The 22,390-nt window shown below is 39.1% G+C and overlaps 1 pseudogene; it reads right to left on the reverse strand.

Moving 5' to 3' along the window:
* Positions 1-301: 301 nt before the first annotated feature.
* Positions 302-11,522, reverse strand: LOC107819888 (putative late blight resistance protein homolog R1B-12; annotated as a pseudogene).
* Between the last annotated feature and the right edge of the window lie 10,868 nt (positions 11,523-22,390).

The raw sequence follows: 22,390 nt of genomic DNA on the forward strand, positions 1-22,390 counted from the left end.
ATCCAAACCTTGAGATAAAACCAAAACACACAAATAAATTAAGGATCATAAAAGACTAGACAGGAATGAAAGGCAAAAGAAGTAAGAAAGACGCCACAGGCGCCCCAAGCGTTTCGCTTGTTTTCTTGATATCCGGTGCATTCTAAGAAAATGTGTTGTATCGAATCCATAAGCAAGTATAGGGAGTCCTATGTTAACTAAATGTGCAAAACTGCTATTGCTCAACATATCTAACATTAGTTCCAACATCAACAGAAGAAGCAAAAGAGCTGTTAATTGCTTCTAATCTTTCATATAGGGCTTTCCCTTCACTAATCATCAAATATGCAGGTTTAGAGGTGAAATTTAATCAATTTTTAGCCTATGACGTTAATTATCGCATACATGACCAGTATGAAAATGAGTAGTTAATTAGTACAAACATCTTTTTGTCAGAGTCCAGGTAGTACATTAGAATTTGGCCAGGTAATTTATCTGCAGTGCATTACTTAAAAATCAGCACAACTATAAAAGGGCAGCTTAGTGCACTAAGCTCCCACTATGGGCGGGGTCCGGGAAAAGACCGGGCCACAATAGTCTATTGTACGCAGCCTTACTTTGCATTTTTGCAAGAGGCTGTTTCCACGGCTTGAAGTTATGACCTCCTGGTCACATGACAACAACTTTACCAGTTACGCCAATGTGTCCGTTCTAACCGTGAAATGGACATTATTAGTAAGTCAATCAAAAGGTAATTTGCAGAGGTGCTGACATCAGAATACATGGAGTGAAACTTACAGAAAAAAGAAGAAGACGACCTAATTATTCCGAGCTTCCATGCATCCGTGTATCAGTAGTAGCTAAATGAGATTTATTAACATTGGCTGTCATTTTCTAGCAATTGTCAAATTCAAACACAACCTTGTTAGTTTGAAATGGACATGGAACAATTAAGAGAAAGCAAGCTTATAATTTAAAATAAAAAAGAAAGAATACCATGTTAATGTTACGATCAAGTACTTCGATTGTAAGGTCATACAGTCGCATCCTTCCATATCTTTGACTTGTTCCTTAATTTGCACAGCCGAAACCTCGAGAGATACTTTCTTGCACCGAAGCACCTTAATCTGTTTGAGTGTTTGAATATCTGCAAAGCTAAGGGGGATCTCCTCTCGAGATTGTGGCACTCTCTTATCACAAGCGTTTCAAGGAAAGGAAAAGATTCCTCTGAGGCTTCCCACTTTGATATACTAAACTGCACCAGTTTCAAGATCTTAAGTTTATGGAACGTCACTATTCTGATTCAGACAAATACCGATCCTCTAATTGGAGATACTCCAGACTTGGTAGTCGGAAATCGCGCTTTCTATATGAGTTCCTGTTTGAAGTAACTTTGATACAACTATGGACCACCTAAAGGAAAGGCGAAATGGTTGAAGCTGGGTAAGACTCTCCAATTTGGGACAAATCTCTGCAGAGTAATGGATGTCAAGTTCTTGAAGATTAGGACACCTCTGTGACAAGACATGCACGCTAAGGAATTCCTATCCGAAAATTGTCTTCGATTGGTCCAAATCAGTGACCTCAAGGGTAGGTGGAAAGGCTTCTGTGTGTTTCAGGGCCCAGCAATCCAAAATTGGACATCAATTCGACATCATCCATGATATCAAATCTCAGTCAGTTTTCCCTCCAATGGGAACCTTCAAATTTTCTATACTGCTTCATTGCCAGCATAAACTTTTCTTATTTACTCTTTTTCAAGCAAAAGTGAAGAGCTACATCATGAACCTGACAATATTTGACTTTACCGTTATATCTTCTCTTTGAAACCATCACCACATTACTGCTAATGAGCTCCATCAAGTAACCTTCAGCTGCCTCTTCCAACGTCCCAGATTCATTGTTCTTCACAAACCCTTCAGCAATCCACAAATTTATCATTCTGGAATTAGTGCGTCGTCCGGAAACATCCCCATGTAAAGTAGGCAAGGCTTTAAATAATTGCCTAACTTATCATAACATAACTGCATAGTCGCCGGACAATAGTCTTTAGTCTCACGATCAAGATAGGAAAATATAGCATCTTTAACCTCATGCCACCAAGATTCTTCCATTTTCTTTGTTTGAATTATTACAGTTGTCAATACCGTTGGACTTTAAGCCATTGGGCTTTAAAAGAGAAGAAGTGTGAATTGGAAATGGAGGGAAATAAAATGGAGGGAAAATGAAAATTTGAAGAAGTGAACTTACTTTTGTCTTGCACTTTGTCCCTCATTGGTGAGGGACAATCACATTTATGTGCTTATATATAGATTCACTTCTTAAAACTCTTAAAAAGAGTTGAAGAGAATGAACCCTCGCGCCGTCGTAGTCGCTCGCTCGGCTCGGCTTCGGCTTCGTCAAATGATCGATAAGATTATTTTTGGACAAAATTTATTTAATTATTTAATAATTAATTAAACGCCAAATCACTGCTGAACGTTCAGAGGGCCTCGCTGGCCGCGGTTCTGCCGCGACCGCGGTAGAATCGCGGCAGTCAGATTCAGAGAAGTTCTCTGGCCGCAGTTCGGCCGCGATCGCGGTAGGCTGCGTATTTTCTGAAAAGGCACCTTTCCAGACACTTCTTCTGATATTTGCCTATAAATTCTGAGGCAAGGCTGCATCTTCTATATACGAAAAAGACTCTAGAACTTCTTTCTTTCTGAATATACTGCATCCTAATTCGCAGTCTCTCTCTCTCAAATTCGTAAGTGTGATTTTGCTCCGTTCTTTGAGTTCGTTGGTATCATGCAGTTTGTATTGCCACTGTTGCAGGAAGGTTTATTCCGTTTTATCCTGGGAGGATTTAATCCATTACCTTGGCAACGTGTGAGGGGGTTAAAATTCCTTAAGGATACACAAGAAAATTGTGGACTCGGAATATTTCTGATTCTTTACTATTTGATATATTTCTTTATTCTTCTAACAGTTTCCTGAATTTTGTTTTAACCCAGTAACGTTTACAAGCTTAAGGAATTTTAATGATTTACTAACGTTTCTGTGTTGATTATTAAATTATTTTCTTTATACTTTGTTGGAGACTAAAGCCTTGTTGCTTTCTGCTCCTATAATTTTTTCTGTCCGGTTTAAAGTACATAAAAACTTTGCCGGAATAATAAACGTACGGGTTTGAAGTATATATAAACTTCACCATTGTTACGTGTTGTATGGTTGGTTTGGTATTCAGTTTGAAGATATCAAAAACTTCACTGATTAACAAGTTCTGTATTGTTTTCAACTTTACAGAAATATGACGAATGAAAACCAAACTAATGGAAGTGTTGCGGGAACGGTTGCTGCTGTTACAAGCCGTTCTACTCCTACTCATGCTATGGCACCGGCAGAAAAACCCGAAAAGTTTTTCGGGATTGACTTCAAACGTTGGCAAATGAAGATGCTCTTCTATCTTACTACGTTGAGTTTGCAACGTTTCATCAAGGAGGATCCTCCGGTCATGGCTGAAAATACTCCGGATGAAGAACGACTTGTTGTAACTGAAGCATGGAAACATTCTGATTTCTTATGCAAAAACTACATATTGAGTTGTTTGGAAGATGGCTTGTACAATGTCTATAGTGTCATGGAAACTTCAAAAGCATTATGGAATGCACTAGAGAAGAAGTACAAGACTGAAGATGCCGGACTTAAGAAGTTCGTGGCTGCAAGGTTTTTGGATTTCAAGATGATTGACACTAGGTCCGTCATAACTCAAGTCCAAGAATTACAAGTCATTGTGCATGACCTCCTTGCTGAAGGTATGACCCGAATCAATAATTTTATTAATAAGATTTATCTTATTATTAATTATGAATTTGTTATTGAAGGTATGGTCATAAATGAGGCCTTTCAAGTCGCTGCTTTCATTGAAAAGTTACCGCCGTTGTGGAAGGATTTTAAGAACTATCTTAAACACAAGCGGAAAGAGATGACACTAGAAGACTTGATTGTTCGTCTGAGGATAGAAGAAGACAACAAAAATGCTGAAAAGAAGTCACGTGGAAACTCGACAATAATGGGGGCAAACGTTGTTGAGGAGGCGCCACAAAATAAGAAGAGGAAGAAGGCTTCCGGACCAAAGAATTACCCAAGCAGGAAAAAGTTCAAGGGTAATTGCCACAACTGTGGAAGATCTGGGCATAAGGCCGTGGATTGTCGTGCGCCCAAGAATGATAAGAAGAAAAAGAATCAAGCTAACATGGTTGAAGATGAAATGGAGGACTTATGTGCCATGTTGTCTGAATGCAATTTGGTAGGAAATCCAAAAGAATGGTGGATAGATTCTAGAGCCACCCGCCATGTTTGTGCTAACAAGGAGTTATTTTCTTCTTATGCCCCCGTAGGACCCGACAAGACAATCTTCATGGGAAATTCATCTACGGCCAAAATTGAAGGAGTTGGCAAGATTGCGTTGAAGATGACGTCGGGAAAAATAGTGACTCTAAATCAAGTCCTCCATGTTCCAGAAATTCGCAAGAATCTTGTGTCTACCTCACTTCTTGTCAAGAATGGATTCAAATGTATTTTTGTTTCTAATAGTGTTGTACTTAGTAAGAAAGATGTATATGTAGGAAAAGGTTACCTAAATGAGGGCCTTTTTAAGCTAAATGTAATAGCAGTTCCTATCAATAAAGTGAATGTTTCTTCTTACTTACTTGAGTCAAACACTTTATGGCATTCTCTTTTAGGTCACGTAAACTTCAAAACATTGCGGAAGATGATAAATCTAGAAGTATTGCCAAAATTTGATTGCATTAATTCCAAATGTCAAATATGTGTGGAATCAAAGTATGCTAAGCATCCTTATAAGTCCGTTGAAAGGAATTCAAGTCCTTTAGACTTAATTTACACAGATATTTGCGACATGAAGTCAACACCATCTCGCGGTGGGAAAAAGTATTTTATTACTTTTATTGACGATAGCACGAGATACTGCTATGTTTATTTACTTAATAGTAAAGATGAGACAATTAATGCTTTCAAGCAATACAAGAGTGAAGTTGAAACGCAACTAAACAAAAAGATCAAAATGATAAGAAGTGATAGGGGTGGCGAATATGAATCTCCTTTTGAAGAAATTTGTTTGGAAAATGGCATTATTCACCAAACAACTGCCCCTTACTCTCCACAATCTAATGGAATTGCGGAGAGGAAGAATCGAACATTGAAGGAGATGATGAATGCATTGCTAATAAGTTCTGGCTTACCACCGAACTTGTGGGGGGAAGCTATACTTACAGCTAACCGGATAATCAATCGAGTACCTCATAGTAAAACACAGTCCATTCCTTATGAAAAGTGGAAAGGAAGGAAGCCTAGCTTGAAATACTTCAAAGTGTGGGGGTGTTTAGCTAAGGTACAAGTTCCTAAACATAAAAGAGTTAAGATAGGTCCAAAAACGGTTGATTGTGTGTTTATTGGATATGTAACCAATAGCAAGGCATATCGTTTTCTGGTTCATAAATCAGAAAATCCTAAAATTCACATTAATACGATAATAGAATCAGATAATGCTGAATTCTTTGAAACTATTTATCCGTATAAAAAGGAAAGTGAAGTGACCTGCCAAAAGTCAAAATGACCTCGGGAGGAAATAACAGATGGTATGCCTAATGAAGAAAATCCAAGAAGAAGTAAACGTCAAAGGATATATACTTCATTCGGTCCAGATTTTATGACTTTTCTGTTAGAAAATGAGCCTCGTACCTTCAAGGAAGCAATGTCTTCCTCAGAAGCACAATATTGGAAAGAAGCTGTCAATAGTGAAATAGAATCCATATTGAGAAACCATACCTGGGAATTGGTTGATCTTCCTCCGAGTAATAAAACGTTGGGTTCTAAATGGATTTTCAAGAAGAAAATGAAAGACGATGGTACTATTGACAAATACAAGGCAATACTTGTTGTCAAAGGATTTAGACAACGAGAAGGTCTTGACTATTTTGACACATACTCGCCGGTAACAAGAATTACATCTATTCGGATGCTAATAGCGTTAGCCGCCTTGTATGGTCTTCAAATCCATCAAATGGATGTAAAAACAGCCTTCTTAAATGGTGATCTTAAGGAAGAAATTTACATGAACCAACCTGAAGGGTTTGTGGTTCCGGGAAAAGAAAAGAAGGTGTGTAGACTTGTTAAGTCTCTTTATGGATTAAAACAAGCACCCAAACAATGGCATGCGAAATTTGACCAAACAATGTTGTCAAATGGTTTTAAGATTAATGAATGTGATAAGTGTGTTTACATTAAGAACGTTCAAAATCATGTAGTCATTGTTTGCTTATATGTTGATAATATGCTAATAATGAGCAAAGACATTGCCGACATTCAAGCTACTAAGCGTATGCTTGCTAGTAAGTTTGATATGAAAGACTTAGGAGTTGCCGATGTAATTCTAGGAATTAAAATCCAGAGGACTCCTCAAGGTCTAGCTTTGTCTCAATCACATTACGTGAAAATGGTACTTGAAAAATTCAAACACTTGGAATTTAGAAGTGCAAGGACTCCAATTGACTTAAACCATCATCTTATGAAGAATAAAGGCGAAAGTAGGTCTCAATTGGAGTATGCTCGTGTATTGGGAAGTCTAATGTACATCATGAACTGTACACGACCCGATATAGCTTGTGCAATAAGTAAACTCAGTCGATTCACAAGTAATCCCAACAAGCATCACTGGGTGGCTATGAAACGAGTTCTGGGATATTTGGAGTATACCCAAGACTACGCTTTGCACTACAATAAATATCCTACGGTTATTGAAGGATATAGTGATGCTAATTGGATAACCGGCTCATCAGAAACAAAGTCCACAAGTGGATACGTGTTTACTGTTGGTGGAGGAGCAGTATCTTGGAAGTCTTCCAAACAGACATGTATCGCTCGCTCTACAATGGAATCAGAGTTTATAGCATTGGATAAAGCCGGTGAAGAAGCTGACTGGCTTCGGAATTTTTTAGAAGACATTCCGTTCTGGCCAAAACCTTTGGCTCCTATTTGCATACATTGCGATAGTGAGGCTGCAATAGGATGGGCAAGGAGTGTTATGTATAACGGAAAGTCTCGTCATATACGACGAAGACATAATACCGTTAGACAACTACTTTCTAGTGGAATTATCACTATTGATTATGTAAGATCAAAGGATAATGTTGCGGATCCACTTACAAAAGGCTTAACTAGAGAGGGAGTTGAGAAATCATCTAAGGGAATGTGACTATGGCCGAGGACAAGTCAACATGGCGGTAACTCTACCTAAAATTTTGGATGTTCCGAGATCTAGGTTCAAGGAGCTCAAACAAAGTTGTGATTGACCGGTTCAACATTGTCAAAACAAAATCTTTGGTCCATTCTCGTGATGAAGACAATGTTCAGTAACAAGGATAGAACTTTACACGTTCTTTAATGATTACCTAAGTTTGATGAGGTATTTATCAAATAATGTAAATCTAAAGGATTACACGTTTAGGAATCACCTATGTAAGTGTGAAGAAGAAGCCGCTTCAATGAGAATTCTGTAAGGCCAATTCTCTACGCATTTATGAAACCACGCGGTGTTCATGGCTAAAACGAACACAACAATGAGAACCAAAAGACGGTTAAGGGTTGGTTGTGTGACATATGGCTGTCTAGGTATACACTGAAAGTTCGACGGTTCAAAGATATCAAATCTACCGATTGATCGAGTATATCCGACATATGTTCACTACGGAAAGTTCAAAGGGAAACCTACTTATCCAGATGCAATTAATCCTTACTTGCAAAATCACATAGCTTTCATCTATGATCTTTCTTGATACGGCCATTCCCATTTATGTGGGGGATTGTTGGACTTTAAGCCATTGGGCTTTAAAAGAGAAGAAGTGTGAATTGGCAATGGAGGGAAATAAAATGGAGGGAAAATGAAAATTTGAAGAAGTGAACTTACTTTTGTCTTGCACTTTGTCCCTAATTGGTGAGGGACAATCACATTTATGTGCTTATATATAGATTCACTTCTTAAAACTCTTAAAAGGAGTTGAAGAGAATGAACCCTCGCGCCATCGTCGTCGCTCGCTCGGCTCGGCTTCGGCTTTGGCTTTGGATTTGGATTTGGATTTGGATTTGGATTTGGATTTGTCAAATGATCGATCGATAAGATTATTTTTGGACAAAATTTATTTAATTATTTAATAATTAATTAAATGCCAAATCACTGCTGAACGTTCAAAGGGCCTCGCTGGCCGCGGTTCTGCCACGACCGCGGTAGAATCACGGCAGTCAGATTCAGAGAAGCTCTCTGGCCGCGGTTCAGCCGCAATCGCGGTAGAACCGCGGCAGGCTGCGTATTTTCTGAAAAGGCACCTTTCCAGACACCTTTTCTGATATTTGCCTATAAATTCTGAGGCAAGGTTGCATCTTCTATATACGAAAAAGACTCTAGAACTTCTTTCTTTCTGAATATACTGCATCCTAATTCGCAGTCTCTCTCTCTCAAATTCGTAAGTGTGATTTTGCTCCGTTCTTTGAGTTCGTTGGTATCCTGCAGTTTGTATTGTCACTGTTGCAGGAAGGTTTATTCCATTTTATCCTGGGAGGATTTAATCCATTACCTTGGCAACGTGTGAGGGGGTTAAAATTCCTTAAGGACACACAAGAAAATTGTGGACTTGGAATATTTCTGATTCTTTACTATTTGATATATTTCTTTATTCTTCTAACAGTTTCTTGAATTTTGTTTTAACTCAGTAACGTTCACAAATACAATAGTTAGAGGCAATCCTTTGTATATTTCTACAACTTCTTGACTCACATCTTGTAGTTGAGGCCGAAAATATTCCCCTTGAAACACCTTTTTCTGCAACAATTTACAACTTTCATCTGGTGTGAGGAAGGAAAGAGAATAAGGGTCGGTATGGTGCTTGACCTGCTTACCTACTTCCTCAAGTCGAGTTGTAACTACAATTTTGAGTCTATATCCAAAATCAGGGAAACAAAGGCTTAAGTCATCCCATGCCATAGCATCCCACATATCATCCAAGACACTGAGATATCTCTTTCCCATTAAGCTTTTCCTCAGCATGTTTGCAAGAATGTCATCCTTATCTCCCTTGTCCTTTGAACCGGTAACTTAACTAAAAATCTCTTGTAATAGCTCTCTCCGATTATATGTTTGGGAGATGATGAACCATGGTCGAATATCAAAATAAGAAGCAATAATTTCATTATTAAACAACTTTCTTGCACAAGTTGTTTTGCCTTGTCCCCATCCCAACAATTACGATGGCATCTATCTCATTTGTTCCTTGAATCAGATGCCGAATTATTCTTTTCATGTTATTCTCAAAATAAACTATCTCCTCATCATTCATAACATTGCTATGTTGAATTAGTGGATGTTTAGTTGTCTCTACCCTAGAGCAGGGCATAAGAGCGAGGTTGTCCGCCCACATCTCATTCACCTCCGCACTAACATGCTTGATCTCTTTTAAGATTGTAGGAAGTGAGAAAAAAGATGCCAAAGAGCATTATATTGAGCAACAATAGAGTCAATGGCTACTTTAGCTTCGTATGCCAACTTGATAGTACGCCTCTGAAGATCTTTAAAAATTTCATGTTCATGTTGCACATTCACAACATCTTTAAAAATGGATGTTAGAGATGAAAGATCTTTCTCTAAAATAACAAAATGATGCTTCATCATAAAATCTAAACATAATTCAATTTTATCCTCTCATTTAATTTCCTTAATTGAGAATCCAGAAAGCTCAATCTACCAACCGTGGGAAACTGATATGGGTGAATTTTAAGGACTTGTAGTATCTCTCGAGTTGTGCCTTTAGATTTTCAGTTTTCTCCAATATCTGTAGCGAGAAAAGGTCTATCTTGCTAGTATCATATTTGATCATAGAGCTATGAACTACACTTAGAACATCGCCCATAAGAGCTCGAACCTCTTTCAAGACCACATTCAACCGCTTACCATTAATAACATGACTTGGCACATCAGCAAGAACGACCAACAAGAACTCTTTTGCCACATTAATATTTCGAATAGAGATAGTATCAAAAAAGTTTTTAAGCTTCTTGCACTCGATACTCACCAGCAGACTGTGGAGCTGATGTGAAAAATCTTTAGGCAATTTCTGCTTTTTGATAGTTGTTGATTAACTAAACTTTGAAGCCCTTATTTCACCAAGAAAAGTCTTTTTCAGTTCCAGCTCCACTAGCACAATCAGACATAATAGATATGGAGGTTTATTCACGAAATCATTTCCATCCTCATGTGAATATGTATCATCGGTATCTTCATCTGAATCTATATCATCTTTAGCCTCATCTGAATCTACATCATCTTTATTGTCCTTTGAATCAACATTATCTTCACCCTCATCTGATTCTGGATCATCTTCATCCTTATATGAATATGTATTATTTGTATCTTCATATGTATCTATATCATCTTTATCCTCATCTGAATCTGCATCATATTTAATATAATTTGAATTAGCTTTATCTACAACCTCATCCGATTCTGGATCATCTTCATCCTCATATGAATATGTATCATTTATATCATATTTATCCTTATCTGAATCTGCATCATCTTTAATGTCATTTGCATCTGCATCATCTTCAACCTTATTAAGCCAAAGAGCAAGGTAGAATTGTCCCACATTGTCAACCATGAACTGAATTCGAGTCTCTAGACCTTCCATCTTCTCATAGTCGATGTAACTATTTATCTCTGTGGCATATAAGTATCTCTGTATACTGGAAAAATCGAGGATAGAGTTACCCCAATTTTACGTTGTGAAATGAGGAACGACGTTACTTGCTACTGGCTCGAGTGAGAGTAGAGATACCTATAGATCAGAACTAGGAATGGACGAATGATACAACAGGTCTCTAGCATGGCCAAACCTGGAAAGAATCAAGCTCAAGTGAGATAATGAATCGAGGGTAAAGGAAATGCGATTAAAAAAATGGGGAGCCAAAATATCAGCTATCAGCCAGGTATTGTAGTGTGGATCACGCTTAGTATTGGCTGCAGATCATATTTTCATAGGAGAGAGGGAAGAATAAACCTTTAGGTTCGAAATAGATCTTTAAATGGAAAACGAAAGTTGATGGCACTATTGATAAATATAAGACAAGACTTGTTGTCAAAGGTTATAGACAAAAGAAATGGCTTGATTACTTTGACACTTACTCGCCAGTAATGAGGATAACATCTATTAGGGTGTTAGTGGCGCTGGCAGCCGTGTATGGTCTTGAAATCCATCAAATGGGTGTTAAAACAACTTTATTAAATAGAGAATTGGAGGAAGAGATTTACATGGAACAACTTGAGCGTTTTCTGGTTCCGGATAAAGAAAAGAAAGTGTGCAAACTTGTTAAGTTGCTTTATGGACTTAAACCAGCAGCTAAATAATGGCATGTCAAATTTACCAAACAATATTGACAAGTGGGTTTAAAATCAACAAGTGTGCAAATGAGTTTACATTAAAAGCACTCCATGTCATGAAGTCATTGTTTGCTTATATGTTGATGACATGTTGATAATGAGCATAGATGTGGCGATATAGATGCTACTAAGCGCATGCTGGCTAGCAAATTCAACATGAAAGACTTAGGAGTTGCAAATGTGATCTTAGAAATCAGAATTCACAACACTCCACAAGCTCTAGCATTATCACATTCTCACTATATTGAAAAAGTACTTGACAAGTTCAAGTATTTAAATTTCAAGATTGTCAAGACTCCAATTGACGTGAGTTATACACTTCAAGAGAATGAAGGTAAAAGTGACTCACAACTAGACTATGCAAGAGTATTGAGAAGTTTGATGTATATCATGAATTGTATGCGATTAGATATAGCATGTGCTATTAGCAAACTGAGTCGGTTTACAAGTAATCCCAATCAAATACATTGGATGGCAATGAAACAAGTTTTGGGGTATTTGAAACATACTCAAGACTATGCTCTACATTATAACAAATATCCCTCCATGATTGAGGGATATAGTGATGCAAATTGGATCACCGGATCGACTGAATTTAAATCCACGAGTGGATTGGGGGTGGAGCAGTGTCTTGGAAATCATCCAAACAAACATGCATCGCCTGTTCTACAGTGGAATCTGAATTCATAGCTTTAAACAAGGCCGGTGAAGAAGCTGAATGACTTTGAAACTTCTTGGAAGATATTTTATATTGGCCCAAACCTTTGGCATCTATATGTATACATTGTGATAGTCAAGTGGTAATAGGCATGGTATGGAGCATTATGTATAACGGAAAATCTCATCACATATGATAGAGACACAATACCATTAGACAACTACTCTCTAGTGGTATTATCATGATTGACTATGTAAAGTGAAGAGATAACGTGTCGGATCCACTTACAAAAGGCCTATCTAGAGAGGTAGTTGAAAGATCATCAAAGAAAATAGGGTTAAGGCCTGGTACAAGTCATCATGGTGGTAACTCTACCTAGCAGACTAGAGATCCAATCCAAGAGCTAGGTTCAAAGAGATCATACAAAGTTATGAATGATGGTTCAACATTGTCAAATAACTCAACCCATTCTCGTGATGAAAATAATGTTATGAAATTAGAGTAAAGCATTAAGGCTTTTTGATGAGTCAATAAAACTTAAAGCTTTTTAATGATTTGCTCAGTCTGGCAGGAAATGACTAGGTAGTGTGTCCATAGGATTACACGTTTAGAAATCACCTATGTGAGTGTGAAGTATAAGCCGCTTCAAGGGGAAAGAAAGTAAAGACCCATTCTCTAAGCACTCATGAAACTAGGCGGTGTTCATGGATAAAACGAACACAACCATGAGAACCATAGATGATTAAGAGTTGATTATATGACTTATGTTATCTAGGTATACAACAAAGCTCGACAGTTCAAAGATATCAAATCTACCGATTGACCGGGTATATCGGATATAAGTTCACTATGGAAAGTTCAAAGGAAAACCTACTTATTCAGATGCAATTAATCATTGCATGTATATCACACACTCGTCCGTGCATTACTTTGTCTTATAGACATTCCCCATTCATGTGGGGGATTGTTGAGATTAAAAGAATTGTACATGGGAAATGGTGGGAAGAAAGTGGTGGGAAGAAAGTGGTGGAAAGTTGAGCTCCTTTTTGCTTTGGAAAGAGCAAGTGTCCCTCATTGGTAGTGGAACGAAAAGTGAATGTTTTTATTTTGAGAAAGAACTTCCCTTTGTGTTAAATATGTTGGAATGAAAGTAAGCCTCATGTCTTTATCGCTCGCTCAACTCGGCTTCAACTTCGGATTCAGATTCAGATTTGGTCTAGTGGTATGATTCTCGCTTTTGGTGCGAGAGATACTGAGCTCAATAATGTGGGCTTGTAACCCAAATGGGGGCAACAACAACAATTCCAAGTCAGGAGTCCTTCTATATAGAATTCCTTTGCTCTGGAAAAAGTGGTTGGACAATCTTCGAAGCGTGCACTTCTGAGTCTCTGTAGCATTTTCTGGGTATTCTCCTTTCTATAAATACTCCTGGATATCGTGAAACCATGGTTTACCGTCAAATCTTCTTCAAAATGAGCACAATAAGATTTATGCTTATGAATATCTATCGGGATATGATCAATGAAATTCTTGTATGGATGTTGTATCATGGAAGACAATGATTCGATTTTAATTTCTAACTTCGTAGTGCCTACTTTTGTTTTCGTTTTCTATCGTGTTTTTATTAGGTTCAATGCCGCATTAAATGACTTAAAACATATTTGGTCAAGTTATCAAAACTTACTTATTTTGTGAAACATTTCTTAGTAAAAGTACCTTTTTAGTGCTTTGTGAGAGGGAGTAGTATGTATTTCAATAAACTTGGAATGTAAATCCAGCATTATTAATTCTTTAACTTCATATTTTATTTCCTTTCCCAATCGTGCTTTGATTTGGTTCTCCATTAAATGGTTTAGTGCAGTAAAATCAAAATGTATCTTGAAAAGGTAAAGAAAAGAGGAACGAGCTCTCTCTCAAAAGCCCAAAATGCACGGCAATTCAAATCCCTTTAGAACACCTGTGATGACCCGGCCAGTATTCTCATGAATTATCACTCTGTTACCCCCATTTTTGCTTCTTATTGCTTTGTTTATCGGTTCTATATGTGATCGGGTTAGTTGGCCTGGGTTCGGAAATGATTTGATAAGATTTGAGACACTTAGTCTCTTTTGAGGGAGCTTAAGTTAGAAAAGTCAACCGAAGGTTGACTTATGTGTTAGAGGGCTCGGATATGAGTTCTGATGGTTTGGATAGCTTCGGGAGGTGATTTGGACTTAGGAGCATGATCGGAATGGGTTTTGGAGGTTTGGAGTAGATTTAGGCTTGAATTGGCGAAGTTGATATTTTGGTGATTTCCAGTTGGTTGGCGAAATTTTGATAAAGGGATCGGAATGGAATTCTGAGAGTTGAAGTAGTTCCGTTGTGTCATTTTAGATATGTGTGCAAAATTTCAGGTTATTCGGACGTGGTTTGGTTGGGTTTTTGATCAAAAGCGGAATTCGGAAGATTTTGGGAACTTAGGCTTGAATCCGATGTGTTTAGGTTGATTTGATGTTGTTTGAGGTGTTTTGAAGATTGGCACAAGTTTAAATAAGGTTTTGGGATATGTTGGTGCTTTTGGTTGAGGTCCCAGGAGCCTCGGGGCGATTTCGGATGGTTGACGGAGGAGTTGAGACTTGGTGAACTTGCAGATTTTTGCTGCTTCTGGTATTTCCGCACCTGCGGATTGGGGATCGCAGGTGTGACGCCGCATGTGTGAGAAAGCAGTCGTAGAAGTGGAAGTTGGGAAGATGGCAGGAACCGCAGATGCGGTTGAGGGACCGCACCTGCAAAGGCGCAGGTGCGGAGTGTTGATCGTAGATGTGGAGTTGGCCATTTAAGCGATTTCCGCAGAAGCGGTTCAAGGACCATAAATTCGGTACCACAGAAGCGGGTATATGGCCGCAGATTCGAAAATTCCTAGGCAGAAGGTATAAATTGTGTCCTTCGGGATTTTGAGATATTTCCACCATTTCTATTTCGACTTGGAAGCTTTTTGGACGATTTTGAAAAGGGATTTCAAGGGAACTTCATTGAGGTAAGGAATTTGGAGCTAAAACACGTTCTTATGCTATTATTTCACGAATTAGAGCTATAATTAATGGAATTTAAGGGATAAAAATGGGGAAACTAGGGCTTGGAAACTTAGACCTTTGATTGAGGATTTGAAGGACCATTTGAGGTCGGATTTAAGAACTTTTGATATGTATGGACTCGTGGGGAGATAAGGAATCCATTGATGTGAATTTTATCAAAATCCGAGATGCGGGCCTGGGGTCGGGTTTTGGTAATTTCAGGATTTGTGTCGTATATTGATTATTTTCGCTTGGGCTTCGTTCCCTTAGCATATTTTGATGTCGTGATTCTGCTTTTGGATAGATTCGACGCGAGTGGAGGCCGATTCGAGGGGCAAAGGTGTCGCAGGCTAGAGAGTTAACCGGATTGAGGTGAGTAATGATTGTAAATGATGTTCATAGGGTATGAAACCCCGAACTTGCACATCGTTGTGCTATATCGAGGTGACGCACACGCCTGATGATGAGCGTGGGGTCATGAACTATTGGGGATTATGACTTAGTCTATCCCGAATGACTATTTTACCATGTATTTGACTGAAATCTATTTGCTATCATCATTATTTAGGTTGAATGCCATATTTGGGCTTCGTGCCAACTATTCGAACCCTTCGGGGACTTTTATTGATATTTCCTCACTGTTTTGACTTTATACTTGAACTCAGTCATGTCATATTTCACTGTTTTTGTACTCAGTCATGTTACTCTGTTTTAACACTTAAATGATCTTTTAAATGATATATTGAGTTGAAAATCATATTTCACTATTGCCCGAGTGGATTGTGAGGATTTTGACTGAGTAAGGCCGAGGGCCTATGTTGTGAGGAAATATTTGATATTGATTATGAGGCCGAGGGTCTGCGATATGTATGCCACGAGGTGGCTTGTTGATATGAGGTCGAGAGCCTAGTGATGACGCCATGAGATGGCTTGATATTGCGCTTGGGCCGTAAGGGTCCCCTCCAGGAGTCTGCACACCCCCAGTGAGCGTGGGTACCCATGTGATGTGAGATGTAGGCCGAAGGGCTGGTATTGTCTTGAGAGATTGCCCGAGGGGCGGATTTGTTGATACGGTGCCCGAGGGGTGAATCTCTCTATGTTTATTCTTCTTAATTGCATGTCTTTTACCTGCTTAATTGTTGAAAAAGGCTTTTCATGAATTTAAGTTGAATTTAAATGACTTTCACATATCTGTACTGATTTACTATTTTTCACTGGTTTTACTGCTTCGTTATAGCCTGTAATGTGCCTTACGTGATTTCTTGCTTTCAGTCTTTATTTATGATTATTACTCACTGATTTGGAGCACTCACTTTACTCCCTACACCCTGTGTGCATATTCAAGTGCATGTGGTCCCACTCCTGAGTGTTGATCTTTCCACCTTAGGCGGATCCGAGGATTCTCTAGGTAGTTGCCGGCGTTCGCAGCCTAGAGCTTCTTCCCTATCTTATGTCTCCTTGTTTTAATTTTGTATTGAACTCTGTAGACTTATCTTGATTTTACCAAATTTTTAGATGCTCATGACTAGTGACACCCCAGTATCGGGTTGTGTTGGGTTATTCTTCCGCATATTGTACTGTTGACTGCTTAAACCTTGGGTTATTCTATAGGGATTTAGACTTGAATCTTATTATTTAATTGCTTAAAAATTGTAATGGGAAGTGTCGGATGGCCTTGTCTTCATGAGAGGGGCCATCAAGACCGGGTACAGGTTTAGGATCATGACAAGTTGGTATTAGAGCCTAGGTTACATAGGTCTCATGAGTCATGAGCAGGTTTAGTAGGGTCTCGCGGATCGGTACAGAGATGTTTGTATTTCTCCTCGAGAGGCTGCAGAACCATTAGTTGAAATTCTTGTCATGCAAATTTGTTGATATTATTCTATTCTCTCATAGATGGTGAGAACACGCGGTACCGGTCAGGATAGACGACCACCAGTACCACTAGCTGTGGCCACTAGAGAATGAGGACGCGATCGTTGTAGGGGCAGAGGTGTGACCCGCACAGCAGCTAGGGCAGCACCTGCAGATCCACCAGCAGCCCCTGTTCAGGATCAGGTCCTAGTTATGGATGCTCTAGCAGTACCAGCTCAGGCACCAACTGTGCCCATTATGATTTCGGGTCTTCAGGAGGCCTTGGCTTAGATCTTATTAGTTTGCACTAGCTTAGCTCAGGTGGTTACAACCACTATAGCCGCAGCTACTTCTCAGGCGGGGGGAGGTAATCAGACTCCCGTCGCTCGCACACCTGAGTAGGTCGTGCAGGGACTTCATACGCTGGGGGCATATCCAGCCCAGCTGGTTGCAGCTATTCAGGACTATGTATTTCCTGCCATGCCAGAGGACGAGCAACGTAGGTTGGAGAGGTTTGGTAGGCTTCAGCCTCCGACCTTCAGTGGAGTAGAGGGCGAGGATGCCCAAGGCTTCTTGGATAAGTGTCAGAGAATGCTTCGTACTGCGAGTATTCTGGAGACCAGTGGGGTCGCTTTCACTAGTTATCAATTTTCTGGAGCTACCTTCACTTGGTGGGAGGCTTAGGATTTTTGGTGCAGCACCCCTTACCTGGCAGCAATTCTCCGTTCTCTTTCTGGAGAAGTATGTGTCGTAGTCCCGCAGAGAGGAGTTGCGTAGAGAGTTTGAGTGGTTGTGTCAGGGAGAGATGACTGTGACGCAGTATGAGATGAGGTTCTCCGAGTTAACTCGTCATGCTATTTGGTTGGTTCCGACAGATAGAGAGAGGATTAGGAGGTTTTTTGATGGCTTCACTTATCAGCTTCTTATTCTCATGACCAGAGAGAGGGTGACTGGTGCTACTTTTGAGGAGGTTGTGGATATCGCCCATGAGATTGAGTCTGTTCGTCGCTAGGAGCGGGAGGAGAGGGAGGCCAAGAGGCCTGGAGGATGTGGTAGTTATAGTGGTGCTCCTTTGAGAGGTCAGTTTCAGCATGACAGAGGCCATCCATTCAGGCATGCTCAGCCAGCTCGCCCAAGTTATCGCATGGCGTCATCGGGTCATGGTTCTCACATTTCTCATGTCACGACCCAAACCGAAGGGCCGCGACGGGCACCCGGTGCCTTACTCAACCGAGTACCAACGTAACATATCTTTCTTATCATGTTATCATGAGTAAATGAGCTAGAAAACTCGTCCTGAGATAACAAGAATAAAACATAAGGGAATAGTCAACATATGAAGACCCAACATGATATACAAACTAATATATGTGACATACGGGCCTATAAGGCCGACATGACCATTAGTAAACTCGAAACATAGGCCGACAAGGCCATACAATTATCCATACACCTGACATATGTCTACAAGCCTCTAAGAGTACATAAAATCATAAAGGTCGGGACAGGGCCCCGCCATATCAATCAATACATATCCAAAGCATACTGACCAAATAGGCAACTCCGGAGCAAGTGGAGTGCACCAACACCTTCGCTGAGCTGATAGCCTACTAGGAGGACTGTCAACCTATCAATCGGGACCTGCGGGCATGAAATGCAGCGTCCCCAGGCAAAAGGGACGTCAGTACGAATAAAGTACCGAGTATGTTAGGCAGGAAAGCATAAACAAGAACAGTAATGTAAAGAGAGAAATAAAGGAGATACAACCTGTAACATCAGAGTGCCTCTAGGGGTTACTGATATGAAATGCATAATACATATATATACATAAACTTTTTAAAACATTCGCCTCTGTGGGCATCATCATCATATCGTACCCGGCCTCAAAGAGGACTCGGTAAAAGCGTACCCGACCATCATAAGGTTCGGTAGAATCGTACCCGGCCACGTGGAGCTCGGTAAACCCAACTGATCAGTGGTTGCACAATAGGTGCCGTACCCGGCCGACTATAGCGCGGCTCGGTAGAGTAAAATAGATACTATATATAATGCATGCTAGACTCATGGAATCATCTTCTAAACCTTTTGGAGTGACTTAAGAACATTATGTACATCCCTACCATCAATATGAACCTTAGTAGGATTTAAGGATCATACACACTTGTTTAGAATAATTTTATAAGGAAAGAACAACATGGACAACCTTAGTTGCTAGGAGTAGAGTCATTATGAAATAGCGTATCGTTTATGTTCATTTCATTTTAGACCATGCCAAAAGAAAGAAGAAAGTGCCTTAACATACCTTAAACCTGTTGAGTCCTTAATCCCTTCCAAGCAACTCTTCAAACAAGTCAACTCAATCTATCATAGTATAAGGAGATTCAAAATCAGTGCTGAGCAAAGGCTAAGTCTATAACTTAAGCTAGTAGCTCGTTTATGTAAATTTGGGCAGCATCTCCATTGTAACAAGGGCCTCCTCCAATACCATATACCAACAACAATGACCAGAGCAATCCATCAATACATAATTATCAATATCAAGACACCATATAACCACAACAAGTCACAACTACATTACGACGATCGGCAAACTCCGATTGGAATCCGTATACCCCTTATCAATCCTTATAGACTTCTTACTTCAACATAAAAGTATCATTAACTTGATAATGAAGTCATTAATCAATGATTCCATCCTTATACCATATATTTATAACAACGAAAATAATCCACAACTTCAACTATCCCCAACTAGCAACTTTATTCACTAGTTCAGGTCTAGCCCATCCATTTAACCTAATCAATATCAAGATAACCTTAGTCACAAGCAAGAACACAATATACATAACTCCTACAGTAACTTCAAGTCAAAATCCAAGTTATATTCATTTTACAACAACCCTTAATAGCAATACAACACCATAGAAGTGACTTAAGCTAGTCCAAGTATTATCTTATAGTTTATCATCCTAACAACTTAACCAACATACAAGCAAGCTTAAGCACAATTAGTAGGTTGTTATACTCACCTTATACAGAAGCAACAACTTAGAATTTCATCCAAATACAGCCCACAACAATCCTCAATGACAACACAACCTCAAAGAGGTGTTGTTCTTCACTAGAACTAAGTTTTGATGTTATAATATGGTGTAATCACTTTGGAATCACTTCAAACCCTTGTGATATATGTTTAGGAGGGTTAGGAGAAGTTTGGAGACGAACTTTAGTTGAAAAATGAGCAAAAATAGGCGTCCAAATCGTTTATAAATTGAAGTAGGTCAACCACCGCCTAAGTGGGTCCCATTGGGAGCTGCTTGCGCGGTCTCGCGAAAATGCGAATATCTCTCTACTCCGATGTCGTATTGACAAACGGTTTAATGCGTTAGAAACTAGACTCGTATAACTTCAATTTGGTAGGTAGAACACCCCATTATTCCAAGTATATTTGGAGAAATTCTCAGATACATTTGACCTAAATTTCAGCAAATTTATGAATGTAACTTGTGATGACCTTTGCCAACTCTTGTTCCACAACTTGCTTGCCTTCAAAATGTAGAAAATGAATATCATACGACTAAAATAACTCATAGAATAACCTCCTTATCATGTTAATAACCCTAGTCTCACCCCAAAGTACATGTTATAACATTCAAAACTTGTCGACTTTCGACGAAACTTATTTTCTTCAATTGGTTTAGCTTCTAAGATTTCCAACCCTCTTGGTAATCGTTATTCATGATCTTAAATATTTGTAACCTCCAAGGTAACATTATTAACTTACTTTATTTGCTTCCAAATAGAATCTCATTTCCGAGCTTACATCAATGACTTACGATGTACTCTCACGTATGAAAACTTGGGGTGTAACATCATTCCCCCTTTGGAACATTCGTCCTCGAATGTTGACTGATGCACTTATCAATTTCATAAACTATGGCTCTTACGAATACTTTAATGTTCATCTTGCCATCTAAGCAACAGTTTTGTGAATAAATCCAAACGCTTGGGCATTCCCCCCTTTTAGGCCTCTTTGTCACGCCATGACATGTGGTCGGAATTTTTCCAACATCGTAACAATTGCTACCTTATATCATGCAGTATGTATGACTGTGTCCTTATATGAGTGCCTAGCGACTCGTTTTCCCTTTTTCCTCCATCTTTTAGCCAATCTATAAGCCTCACCGTATGAACATATACAGAATTATGAAAAGCTGTCCCTCTAGGCATCTATAGGTGTATTGATGTCTTTCGCTTGGTACTTTATCGAACTTAAGACTATTGCTATCTCTTGTTTCATAGCCTTGCATATCTATCCTTATGGATTTACTACATCTAGGCAGGTTATACTATACCATAAAACTTACTTCGTTTTATAATTACCGAGACTTGCTACCCAACTCCAGGTTACTCTCTCGCTGCTTATCCTATATGTATAAATCTAAGTCCTTTAGTGCTTCCTCATTTTTATTCATCTTAAGAATAACAAACAAATCTCATCTCATACTTTGGAACTTGTACCCAACTATTGTTTATTCACCTTAATGTTGATCTATAATCTATCACTGATAACTTGCAACCTCTTACGTAATACACTGTCACTAGGGCTCACATCTTATTGGGGAACATCTGAAGTGATTTTCCTGATCCACCTAGGGATAATACTATACTTCAATAACCATATTTCATTGCATCCCAACGCGATTCATCTTATGGGGGTATTCTAATCCCGTGCAATTAATGAAATCCCTTTCTCGTTAAATCATTACTCAATCAAAGGCCTAAGAATCATCCTCTTATCTATCACAATTACACCCTTATTCTACCGCCAGGGCAACATTCCATCTCTTCTAAATGCACCTAGTCTTAGACTCCTCTGGGTTCATTCAGGCTGTATAGAGTTTTTTATTCATATGGAAATCATCAGCTCCCTTGTTTTGATGGGTTTAATCCCGAGGACATACATATTCTCGTCACCTTCTCACTCATCTTTTCATATCCTTACTCCTATCTACCTAAAACCTTGTTGCTCTACAATACTTTACCTTAGGACCTACACCGATCTATTTATACTACTCCCAACCTTCCTTTAACTTGATAGCACCATAAATTTCCTTTTGTGCCTTCTTAGTTGTCCTTAAATGTAAGCAATTACTTTTGATGGTCGTTCTATCACTTGTTGCATGAATACTTGGCTTGTCCTTTTTGCCCACGAATACTATAATTTCTTGTACCTTATATGATCTCAAACATCACCTTTGATAGCTTCTTTTTTACCATTCATTAGCCATGATAGGTGCCACTTTCTTATGGAGTGTATACAATATTGTAGTGAGACTGTTGTTACAGGATCATTTACTC

Source organism: Nicotiana tabacum, chromosome 6 (genome assembly GCF_000715075.1).
Source record: "Nicotiana tabacum cultivar K326 chromosome 6, ASM71507v2, whole genome shotgun sequence".
Taxonomy (NCBI): Eukaryota; Viridiplantae; Streptophyta; class Magnoliopsida; order Solanales; family Solanaceae; genus Nicotiana; species Nicotiana tabacum.